Source organism: Lissotriton helveticus, chromosome 9, assembly GCF_964261635.1.
Source record: "Lissotriton helveticus chromosome 9, aLisHel1.1, whole genome shotgun sequence".
Taxonomy (NCBI): Eukaryota; Metazoa; Chordata; class Amphibia; order Caudata; family Salamandridae; genus Lissotriton; species Lissotriton helveticus.
In genome coordinates, this window is record NC_136070.1 from 614,845,848 (window position 1) to 614,858,197 (window position 12,350).

Genomic DNA, 12,350 nt, shown 5'->3' on the forward strand with positions numbered 1-12,350 from the left:
GTGGGGAATGGAGTCTCATGAACCCCCCCAGACATCCCCCTCCAGGAGGGTGCAGTCACTTATCGCAACGGCCTGCAAGAGCACATCTGTCCCCTCAATAAAGGCAGGTGCCTCCTGCACAGAAAAATACACAGTGGTTTGTAAACAGTGGCTCTGTATTTCACTTGAATGCACTGATCCAAGGGCGATATGAGTTCGTGGCTGCCCTGATGGCAGCGCAATCAGCATAATAGTGCGCAAGTTCCCTGTTTGTGCCCGGTGCACCTTTTGGAAGGTCAGCCTGGTGCAAATAGGGAAAGCGCACCAGGTGAGTAATACGATCCCTGACTGGCTATCCTGGAATGAGACCTATAGGCTGTTGGCATGTCATTTTCTGAAATGTAAAACCGCTTTCTCAGGGTACCAAAAAGGTCAGTTCAGTGTACTTGAAACTGTGGTTAGGTTATAAGACGTACGAACTATGCTGTCTGCTCCCCTAAAAGTCGGTATTCCTAGTCTTTTGCCTTCAGCCGTTTCCTCCAACAATGCTACATACTACAACAGATCAACCCTTTATACAAATATGTGATTAATTTTTAACTTTCCCTATATTATTCCAGGGCTGGAGTTAGTATAGTAAATAACCAACTTGAACTATTTTGGCAAAACTGCGATTTCCCCAAATATTTTAGGGCTAGATTTAGAATGGTAAATTAGAATTCCCAGTGTCCACAAAACCATCTGTTTCCCAAAGTGTGCAGGTGATAGAAAAATCCTGTTAGTGCTGGTGGTAGTAGAACTTACATCATACACCCTATGATCCCTTGTTGATGTCACAGAGTTGACCCCTTGTATCAACCCTTGCCCCACAAAGGCTTCCTATTTACTGACTGCTATGAGGTAGGATGTGAGAAAGCGGTGGAAATTAAAGCAGAAGGTGGTTTCATAGCTCTGCTTTCTCTCTGTTCGTTTTGCTTCCTTCGTGACCCATCAGATCCAGGGTAGCATGATCAGTGCCCTCCTAAGGGGCACCAAAAGGCCACTGGTGTTTGTTTATTTGCTACTTATCCGTGGTTATATTTTTTGTATATAGGAAGACAAAGGTTAATCTTAAATGCATCTCATTGACTTACAAAGCAGTAACACTGGTGAGCTGCAAATAAACACACACTGAATTCAATAAGCTTATCATAAAGCCCAGTAAGAGTTGGGAGGCTGGGTAGCACCAGAGACTGAGTGGGGTCTCCAGAGCTACCTCATATAATGCAGTTGACTGACTCGATTGGTCTGATGGTATTTGTTTTGCTGTCACATGGCTCATATTTCTGATGCTCTGATTGGTGAGTGATAACTGACACATAAGTTTAGAGTTTGATGAGAATTCAGTGTAGAAATACTTGCTCCACTAATACTATTGCTGCTTTTAGATGAAGAGGTACAGGGATAAGCTCCCATTTAAAGAGCGCCACAAGGAAAGTGTTAAAAGAGCTGATAATACTGCTGCACAATCTCAGATAATTGTATCTATTGTTTAAAAAATAAGCAGATGACCAATTTTTAGATCTAGCTTGGAGCCAGCTTCAGCCGTATTTAAAGCCTCAAGTGATCAAATACATTCATAAATACAAAGGACAACATATATGCACACACACAGGGACTTTTGGTTACAGGCCTCGAAAAATCATAAAAATGCTACCAGACCTGCAGGTCTAGTGACTTAAATAACCTACTCAACCTAACTGTAATGCTCTTGACCCATAGACTGGTTTCAAATTTGGCGATCCCAGGCAAATATTTCAATTTGCCATTTTCTTCATTATCACATATGAAAGCACCTTCAAATATATTAGTATACCATATCTGCTGTACAAAAAACTCTTTTGTTTGATTTAATAGACTAGACCTTTGCTCCATAAGCAATACAAATCTAGCCACATACAGGATACGCATGACCCCTGACTTGCCACTTAGTTCATTAACAGCATTGTCATCAGGGCGGGGGCAAGAATGTTTCTCAAACCATGTTTAAAACTTTCACTTTTAATAATGTGTAACTATTGCATGAAGTGGTAGCACACTCTCATTTGCGAATCAGCACATTTTCCATCAAAATAGTCACAAAATGTGCAGGTGGAATGTGGTTTTAGCGATAAAGCCTATATAGTATACAAACAATAATGTTTGGAAATCGAGTTTCTGCAAATATTTGTCATTTGCACATCACCAAGTTAAGTGCTCTGATTTGTTTTGCCCTTATTTAAATCTTCCCATCAGATTCTGGATTACAAAACAAAGTGCTTTCCTAATTCCTGATCAATTTTGAAATATTTGTACTATTTATTTACAAGCTATTTAAATGATGTGTGTTAGAAAACAAAACTGACATCCTACAGCCTTTTGTTTCACAATGATCGTCAGACAGCCCACTTTATAAAATCCTCTAACAGTAGTAAGAGAAAGAAAAGTACACACCATTTTCCAGGATAAGATAAGCAGACATACTGACATTTGACCTCTGTCCTTAAGCAGACAGCAAATGTACAAAGATAAAAACAAGATTTAAAGGCATCTTAATTGCTCATTCACTTTTTCAATGAACAGAACACCTGTTCCTTTTCAGCTCAAATTCACTTGTTAGAACGGACCAGTATGTTCTAAAAATAGCTTGACACGATCAAAGCTGACTCGCCATCGATTTTTCGAGGCCTGGGTTAGCACTCCTTATCCATTGTTCTGTTCAAGTGTCAGTCACATTGTGCTTCCACGGCATGCGGTGGGGGGGGCAATGGGAGGTGTTGCCAACTTCAGCCACTGGTTCTGTTGCACCTTGACTGGCGGCATTTCATTTGATCACATGTGCAAATCCGCCTAAATCGTGTACCGCATTGGCAGAGCTGGTGGGTTAATACTTTGCTCCAACCTTGCTTCTTTTCTTTCTCTTTGTTATCCTTTTTAGGTTGAGCCTGGTGGACAGGCACGCATGCGCTGCTCGCTCTGCGTGACTGCTGTAGTAGAGTATGGGAGAGAAGCCGCGCCTACTCTCCCCCCATATTTTTCATTGGCTTGTGTCATTGTCTTTCGTAAACAACTCCTGTTTTGGCAGTTCCTTTTGGGGTTTTTTCCTCTCTTTTTTGATTATTTATTTCTCTTGTCTGATTTTTTTCCAACCCTTTTGTTTGTTGCAGTTAAACCATCTTCAGTGTGATTTTTCTTAAACATCAGATACATCTGAAACAACACTCCTGTTTCAGTTTAATTTGTTTTGAGATTTAATGTCGCTGGTTTGATTATTTTAAGTTTTCTTATTTGCTTTATTGGTATACCATATACCAGAGAAGCCTATTGGCCAATCAGCTATTTCTGTTTTCAATCCAAATAACAGACTAACCTGTCCACCACTCAAATTAATTTCATATTTCCCCAGATGAATTCACCACTAATTAATTTTTGGGTTCCGAAGTAGCGTGCTACTCGCCTAAAAGGGCTTCAACACCTCATCAGGGTTAGCAAGCATTATAAAATGCAAACCTTTCCCTCTTCTAGCCCACCACTATCCTTATCAATCTAAATAACAGACTAACATATCCACAGCTCAAATTAATTTCATATTTCACTATACTAATTCAACACTAATCCTTCATGGGTTTCGGAGTAGCGAGCTACTCTCCAAAAAAGCGCTTCAACACCCCATCAGGGGTAACAAATGCTATTTAAATGCAAACCTTTTTCCCCTCTTCTATTCCTCCGCTACCCTTCTTAATCCAAATAACTGACTAATATCCACCACTAAAATTACTTTCTTATTTCACCATACTAATTCAACACTAATCCCAATATCACTGCAAATACCACCACCACCAATACCACCACTACCAATACCACCATCAATAACCCCACCAATACAACCACCACCAATACCACTACCAATGCCACCACTACCAATAGCATCAGCAATACCTCCACCAATGCGACCAATTCCACCACCAATCCCACCACCACCACCAATACCACCTCTACCAACACCACCACCAATATCACCAATACCACCACAAATACCAATACTACCACCACCAATACCACTAATACCAATACCACCACCAATACCAGTACCGCTACCACCAATACCGCCACCACCAATACCACCACCACCAATACCACCACCACCAATACCACCACCTCAGCGCCTCTTGCTCACTAGTAATAGCAGGGGTACTGTATGAGGCCAGAGCTGCAGCTGGGACCATCCCTCTCTCCCTCAATGCCTGCCATAAAGCACAGCCTGCCCTGCACTAGAAGGTGAAGCCAGGGCCTTACTACAGATACAGTGTTTTTTATTAGGCTAAAGATAGCAATGACATTACGCAATGCCACACTGCACACTCAAATCACAGAGAGGGCAAGAAATAGCCCCCCACTCTCCCGCTCTTCCACCTGAGCTGTGTAAGTGTAATCACACAGCGAAAGGTGTTGGAGCGCTTTGTTAGTGTTTATAGCTCGGATTATATGTAACTCTCACTTCGCACTTTGTGTCTGTGTAAATTACAACACTTACACATCTTTTTCACAGCACTATTTGTCACTACTTTGAAGACGTCTCAGGCCGGTCTATTCCTCTGATATTTACAATCAAACAAGCGGTCGAGAAGACCCTTTATTGCAATACAATAGGTCTCGCATTTGCGAGAGTTTAAGCTATTAGTATTGTAAATGACAATGCATTTTATTTATTTTTTAAAACCCAAAACATAAATAAAAGGCATTGTTATTTACAATGCCAATAGCTCAAACTTGCGTGAATGCAAGACCTATTGCATTGCAAATGCCTGTTTTAAGTTGTCCTCAATCGCATTATCAGACAAAGCCTATAATACCTTTTCTTTACATCAACAAGAATCCTATTTTCTTGTCATATTGTTTAACAAAAAAAAAGGTTATTACCATGTGTGTTAGCACAGAGCGTGCAAGACATACCTTGCGGTGCATTATTGTAGGAACTGAATGGCATTCTGTGTATTTGAAACTGTTATGGCATACATCCCTCGCTGAATAATGTACTCTGCTCGACTGTATATGTGAAAGACTGAGTGCAAAATTTCAATAAAAATCTGTTTACAAAAAATGTGAGTTAGTGCACATTCTGCTTTACCTGGTGATAACTTGTGATGAATCTTGCAAATAACCATGGCAAACATGTCAATGTCAATGGTGTGAGTGCCTTAGTAGTTTCAGCGCTGTGTGACGCAATGATAGAGGTTCTTATGGGGATGGTTGCCTACACCATGAACTAAAAACAATTTTGGGCACCCTAACTCCCAAACAAAGAACATTTCACCAGCCGACCAGTACAATTGTACTGTTGCAACTTTAGTGACATAAGTATCCATTAGCATATTCATGAATATAGTTTGACCCATTCTTGTTGGTTTCATTGAGTGTGGTAGTTGGTTAGTGCTTGCTTTTGAGTGGGAATTTATTTGGCTATTTTTGCTAGTTTCTGGCATTGTTAGACTACCTAAATGTGTTTGTTCTACGACATGGGCTACTACCACATACGGGTAATACTGCTGCACTTTACATTCGTGGATGCAGTTTGTTCGGTGGAAATTGCAATGAAGTTCAGAACTACCACTAAATCCAAAATGAGGGCCGAGAACCACCAGAGCCTTATTTAGAGAAGGGTGGTTACCAGCTCTGCTATAAGGATTTTCATAAATCAAGCTAATTCTTTTTTGCTGTTTTGGGCCCCTTCCTTATACTGCCATTTCTTAGGTCATTTGTCGCAGTCTGGCCCCCTCTTGTAGCCCTTTGTAGTGGCGTCAGACAACTATTTACAGTGGCCTTGTTATAGCACCAGCCCTGCTGAAAACGTGTAGTACTCCAACAAACAGTGGTAGCATAATTAGTAACATTTTTGGATGTAATGAAAAGATGTTTTAAGGTTAAGAAATGTTAAATAACTTTTATAAACTCTTTTAAAAAGTGATTTTAATATATAGATGTTTGGGAGGTGGGGTAACTTAACGTTTATGTTAGTATCTACCATGAAATTTAAACATTTACATTTTTTCTATATTGAAAGATGTTAATCAATCATCAATACGGTTCACCAACGTACTTAATCTACTCAATTTCGTACATAGAAGTGATTTCCATGGGAGGATTAACATCTAAAAAAAGTTCTACTGGCATACTATAGACTATAGAGTGTGCATGGGAAATTCTCTCTTGGAAAGCACACATTTTGGAAGAACATACTTCATCACTGCTTTTTGACGAATTCTACTTTAGTTCCTTTCTATAAATAAGGCCAGGTACTAAAAGAAACCTTCTTTGCTGGTGACTTATATGGGGTTTTCTGCACATGCTCAATACAGATACAACACGATACCTAAAGAAGCTCAGTACTCGAGTTCAAGTTTGGTGGAATATTTATTGGAGTCTTTTCACAGTAATATGATAATATTCGCATAAGTCTCCACTTCCATCAAAGTTCTCAAAACAATAGCAAACAAAGGGTTGCTTGCACGGGGCCTGTTGCGTAATAAAAGCGGCAAAGTTAACGACAAGGACAGTGTAGAAGCCATGTCATGCCATGGCATTCCTCAAGGTAGCATTTAGATTGTTTCTAGAAATAAAGAACAAAAATATGGTTTTTAATTTCAGTTTTTATTGTACATAAGTCTCTTTATTTATACATAAGGCACAACAAGATACCAGTGAAATTCTTAACATTTTACATTATTAATACGTTTGTCACAAAACTCAACTGTGAGATTTTCTAAACCCACCATCTTGCAAATGCTTCATTCTTGTTTCCATTCGGACACATTCTCTCTCAGGCTTAGTACAACCAACACCCTTGGGTGCTGGAGCTCTGAACTGTACTGTTAACCTACTTCCTGTACAGTCACATCCAGCCATGCTACCAGCTGTCCCAAAGATGCAGGGACGCCATGTTCTCACCACTGGCATTGTGGGATAGATCTGCCGAGGTACGACAGAGAAACCAAATTGAGATTGCTAAATCATAATGGTATAATAGACTATACAGGTTATCCTTAGTAACAAGCAGCAGGGCTCATTAGAAGGATGGACAGGTGCTCACATTTTACAGAACGCAGAATAGATCCAAGGCTAAAAGGCTTACAGTTTCTGGACTACAACAGAGAAAAATACTAAGTGGGCCGGGGAGTATAGAATGACACAATATTGCAGACAATACCAGGAACTCCTACAGGAAACTTGTGTATCCACTCAAGAGTACCCATCATGGTATAAATGTAAAGAGGTAGCAAAGGTTCGTGGAGGATGTGGAAGGGTGGGCGCTAATAGGGTATTAATTGATAACGCATTATTGAGGTCTGGCCTGAAGACCCTCTCACAGAGGCAATGGAGGTCCTGGCCACATTTAATATTGTGATAATGGAAGAGTGGAAGTCGAGGTTCCCATACTGGCATCATTTTGTTTGCTAGTGAATGAGTACTTTATAAAAATCAGTAGGTCAATGTTACAACATGGCACTACAAGTTTATATTCGGCGAATGTCGCAGTATTAAGACAAATCATTTAAAATGTGCTATGAGTTAGAGTGCATAAATCAAGAGACTGCATTTTGTCTCCCCCTAATAGCCGTGGAAGTGATTATGTACAGAATTCAGGTATGGGATGATTTGTATTTCAAAGTTCTTGCCTGACCTTATTTTTTATTTTTTTTATTTATTGAATTTTACAAACAAAAATTGCAGTACAAATAATAACAAATACAATTAAAATAAGGAAAATAATGTGGTCACAGTGTGCATATTTGAAAATCAGGGAATATGTCTGAGATCAGGGTACATGTTCACAGGGCTGTGCAGGGATGGGGTGGCAAGCGCCCCAAGGTGGTAAAGTTCAATCATTAATGGGGAGGCATGATGGCGATGTGGAAATACCATACATAGAGGAAAATTCCGTGAATGAACCCCAGCGCCAGCTTACAGATGCAATACCTCAAATCAGCACGTGGCTATAAACCCAGGGCTGAAACTGATCAATCCCTGCAGCTGCCCCCTGACAAACCCCACAACAAAGAAGAGAGAAATTCCACAAATATCTTGGTTACACCTTACCCGCTAAGTAAGTCTGGTACAGGCTCCAGAAGTTCTTGGGGCGGGTTGGGCGGGGGGGGAGTAATTTATTGTAAAGTTCGGACAATTTAACATGTCTTTAGACCATTGCTCAGTAGAGGGAGGAGGCCCTCTGACCCAATGCATTGCGACCACACGTTTAGCAATTAATAGTCCCATTTCCACCATGCGCCTAATATCGTTGCGCATATGCTTAGAGAAGCCAAGCAAAGCCAACAATGGGTCCGGGTTCAGAGACTCTCCTGTGACATCGCCAAGTGTCTGGAAAATAGCTATCCAAAATGTGGCTACGCCAGGGCGTAGCCATGCCATATGGATAAACCCTGCGGGATCTACACCACATCTTTCACATCTTGCGGTGTCTTGGAGGCCTTATTTGTGTAAACGGATTAGAGTGTAATATACTCTGTTGATGAATTTGAAATGTATAAGACGGTGTCGTCCGTTCAGGGAGACGTGCCATATGGCCTCACAGCAATAACGCCATGTATCGTCGTCTAATGTGAGTTCTAGGTCAATATGCCAGTCCAGCCTGGCTTTAGTGTAGAGATTTTTCCGATAATCTTGGGCTAGGGTGTAAATATTAGAAACAACTTTCCACTGGGACTCCACCCGCAACAGAAGGGAGAAGGGGGCAACCTCCAGAGATTCAGTCAGATCTTCACCCAACATTTTGCATAGCGCGTGTCTGACTCTATAATAATGGAACGTCATCAGAGGAGTGACTTCCCGCCCGCCCGAGACAATCTCATCTCATCCTCTTCCCTCCCTGTCTTCAAAGAGGTCGCCAATGCGAGAAATATCAAGAAGCGATAGTGCACGTAGCACTTCCGGTTCCGTAAGTACCAGTAACCATGAACACAATTCCACCGGAGTGAGTGGGGAATATAAAATAGAGACCGCCTGCCGCTTTAGTATGTTAAAACATGCATGTGTAGTGGCATTTATGGAGTCAAGTGTGCTAGCACGTCTATATGGGGTTTGAAACAGATGCAGCCAGTGGGGAGGGCGCCACAGCAATCCTCTCTATGTGCAGATGGGAGGGGGGGAGTCTGTTGATGCAACCAGTAAAAAGCAGGCGAGCACTGTGCCGCATAGTAGTAAAGTTCCATATCTGGGGCACCGAGGCAGCTCATAGAATAAGGGAGCGTTAATATATCCCATCTGACCTGGGGTTGTTTAACGGCCCAGGCTAAGTGGATCAACAGCGATTTAATACATTTAAAGAAGGGAGCTGGGAGGATCATCTGTATGTTACAAAACGAGAACAGGAACCGAGGGAGGACCACCATTTTCATTAAAGAGATGCGACCTATGAGGGACAACGGCAAGCGCACCCACCTATTGACATCCTCTTCGAGTTTAACAACCGCCCTGCCGTAGTTCTTGCTAAACACCATTTCAGAATTTGTGTGCTCCTGAATGCCCAAATAGCGCACAGAATCAGTGGTCCATTGTAGCGGGTATCCCAGCTCAATGGGTTCCAATCCTGGCGTGAGAGGAAAAATTGCGGACCTGGTCCAATTGATCTGAAGGCCGGAGAACTCCCCGTACCGCACCACTTCCTTTAGAACCGGGGATAGGTTAGTTCCAGGGTCTCTAATATGTAAGAGTGTGTCATCGGCATAAGTGGAAATAATGAGGTTATATCCAGGGAAATGAATCCCTCTCTGGCTATGGTACTCCCTGAGAGCGTATGCCAATGGTTCAGCCACAAAATCATAAAGGAGCGGAGATAATGGACACCCTTGGCGAGTGCCCCTAGAAATTTTAAAAGGTGAGGTGACCAGTTTACCCACCCTGACCCTGGCAAGTACCTTGGCGAATAGCTTGGTGTCGACATTCAACAATGAGAGCGCCCTATATGATGAGCACTCATCAAGGGGCTTACCTGGTTTTGAGAGGGTGACCAGTAGGGCCTCCCGCATAGACTGCGGCATTATCTCACTCTCCCATTTCTTCAAATAAGGTAATCAAGTGGGGTACCAGGAGCTCTCTAAACTCCTTGTCGAAGGCCACAGTTAGGCCATCCTGCCCGGGATCACTCCCTGTTCGCATAGTTTTTAGCACATTATGAATTCCTACACCTCAAGCGGCCTCATCAAATATTCCCTATGTTCATCTACCAACCAGGGGAGTTTTATATGTTCCAAATAGTCCAAAGCTGTGTCGCTCCCTCCCGTCGATCTAGAATGAGAAAGCTCAGAATAATAGTCTCTAAACCTGTCGGCGATGGCGTCAGGATTGAGCACAATCTCACCAGTGGCTGCACGTAGCTCCGAGACCCCAGTCCCAACACGTCTGCCCCGCAAGATTGGCGCTCACCTTCTCGGTATGTCTTAGCAACAGCATACTTCCCTAGAAATTTGATTTCTCTATCAGCAGTCTTGTGATATTAATCCACAGTAGTCCTTAATTCTCTCACCCCCGGTTGACTCCAACTTCCAGGGCCTACCGCTCAAGGGCTGCCAGCTTCCTCTCCAGAACTAGAAGGTAATCTCTTTTGGAGCGGAGCACCCCCTGAATGACCTTATTGAAGGTAGAAATCAAAAAGGCTCTCATGCTGGACAGGTCATTGTGCTTGTTTTTCTTTACTTTCAGCCAAGATACACAGCGCCTGTGTTGCTGTGCAACATAGCTAAAAAGAAAGATATAAACAAAGCCAATAGAACTTGCATTGGCAAGCCCTATTGGCTTTGCCAGTGCTTGTTTAGAGAGAGGTTCTTTCAGCCAAAGCTCACCTACTCCTAACGTACTTCTTATTTTCACATAAAGCAACTTGAAAGTGTCACTCCTTGTAGCTGGCCATAATTGAACCTGTTTCAGATGTAAAGGACCAGGAGTAAGAAATTCTGTTGTATCTTGGCATCCAATTAAGCCACTCAAACAATGCAGCTTCAGTCATCTGGCAAGGGCTGGCTGTGTGCACGGTTGCAATACCAAGATGCATATATTGAGTTTTAGAGGAGAATGCCTGGGACCAGGTAGCAATGCACTAGCCATTCTGCCCAAGATCAAGCAATAAGCTGTAGGGAAATTAGTGATTTAAACGCCGTAAAACATTACCTTCCTACAGCCATTCTCTAGTTGATAATATCAGAATATTTTGAGTTGGCAAAACACTCATCACACACAACAATGCCCTATAAGGTGTATTTTCCGATGCAATGGCAGGTGTGGTAGGGAACAACACAGACAGCATGGTAGGGGATGAGATGAAAGAAGCAAAATGGACAAAGGGTGGGAGGGACGAAGCAGCACTGACAACGGGGGTGTCAAGAAAGAAGCAACTGACGGGAAGAAGAAAGAAAGCAAACACTATCGAGTGGCGCAATATTCACACGCTTTTTACTGGTTGCACCAGCAATCTCAACCCCCACATTTACATATAGAAAGGGTTGCGGCTGCGCCCTCTTCCCTTATTGCATCCCTGTTCCTGGCGCCAACTCGACGCGCAGGCATCCTCGACTCTATAAATGCCACCATGCACGCATTACATAATCTTCTGAAACGACAGGCTGCCTCTATTTTGTATTCCCCACTTATGCCAATTGAGTGGTGCCAATGGCTGACGGTTATTGCTGAGCCGGAAGTGCTGCCTGCTCTAGCGTTTATTGATATTTCCAAAGTAGGTGATTTGTTTGAGGATGTGTAGAGTCAGCGTTCTAGTGTTGGGATCGGCGCGATGACGTAGCACGCTGATCCGCCATTTTAGGTGAAGCACGCGAGGGTTTCATTACGTGTGCCGGAGCCAGATAGGCAAGAGGCTCGGCGCTCTCTGTGAAGTTGTTAGTTCTAATAAACACGAGCGCTTACAACAGACGTTGTCGTGTCATCTGTGTGGGGAGAGCCGGATACTTTACAATGGCGACGAGGCTCAGATCGTGAGAAAAAAAACAAAAAAAAAACGGAACCAAGAGAAAATAACAACAAACCCACGTGCAGGTCGAACTAGGAGGCAGAGACACCCACAGTACAGCGCACGCTAGACAGAACGCTGACACGTTCCATGACCACGGAGAGCGCGGCAGGGCCGTGATTCTACCCCCGGTGCTGCAGAGTGCACGCTACCAACCAAGACGCCCAGGTACAAGTGTCCCCAAACATAAGCAACCCCACGCGAGAAGGGTAGGGGCGGCGGAGCTCCTTTAGGCCACAACAGTAGGGTGGCTGAAGCACACGGCCACACGGGCAGTGGCAGACACAGCAGAGCAAAGACACGGGACCACTGGGACCTGTTG